The sequence below is a fragment of the Plasmopara halstedii genome, assembly GCF_900000015.1.
Source record: "Plasmopara halstedii genome assembly, contig: Scaffold_3060, whole genome shotgun sequence".
NCBI classification, from domain to species: domain Eukaryota; phylum Oomycota; class Peronosporomycetes; order Peronosporales; family Peronosporaceae; genus Plasmopara; species Plasmopara halstedii.
The window spans coordinates 628,517-628,839 of record NW_020189964.1 but is presented as its reverse complement, the minus strand read 5'-3'; the positions used below and the strand labels follow the sequence as shown (position 1 = coordinate 628,839).

The 323-nt window shown below is 39.3% G+C and overlaps 1 protein-coding gene across 1 annotated transcript in view; it reads left to right on the top strand.

Annotated features, from left to right (window-relative positions):
- PHALS_15177 (uncharacterized protein) overlaps window positions 1–323 on the top strand; it is a 940-nt gene that overhangs the window by 343 nt on the left and 274 nt on the right. The window contains exon 1 of the mRNA XM_036407230.1: window positions 1–323. This exon is cut by the window's left edge and continues 343 nt beyond it; it is cut by the window's right edge and continues 274 nt beyond it. The gene's annotated coding sequence lies outside the window, so the exon portion shown is untranslated.

Here is a 323-nt window from a genome sequence, read left to right as displayed (position 1 = left end):
GAATTGTAAGTATGTATATCAATCCTCATGGCACATAACTGCAAATCTTATCGCATATACAGAACTGTTGTGGCTCGAAAACAGTATCTCGAAAACAGTATCTCGAAATCTGATCAATAATGAAATTTGTTCTTATGCCATAGCGCGCAGATGAGCCAAGCTATGCGACGGGAGAAGCCCTTGATCTTTGAGGACAAATACTTTAACCACTACTATCCACGATATATAGAATCGCTGAATATCCAGTAAGAGTAATAGACAAATCTGCAGCATTTCCGACCCAGATCGGTAATTCCATCTGCGATCAATTCTAAGATGTGTAC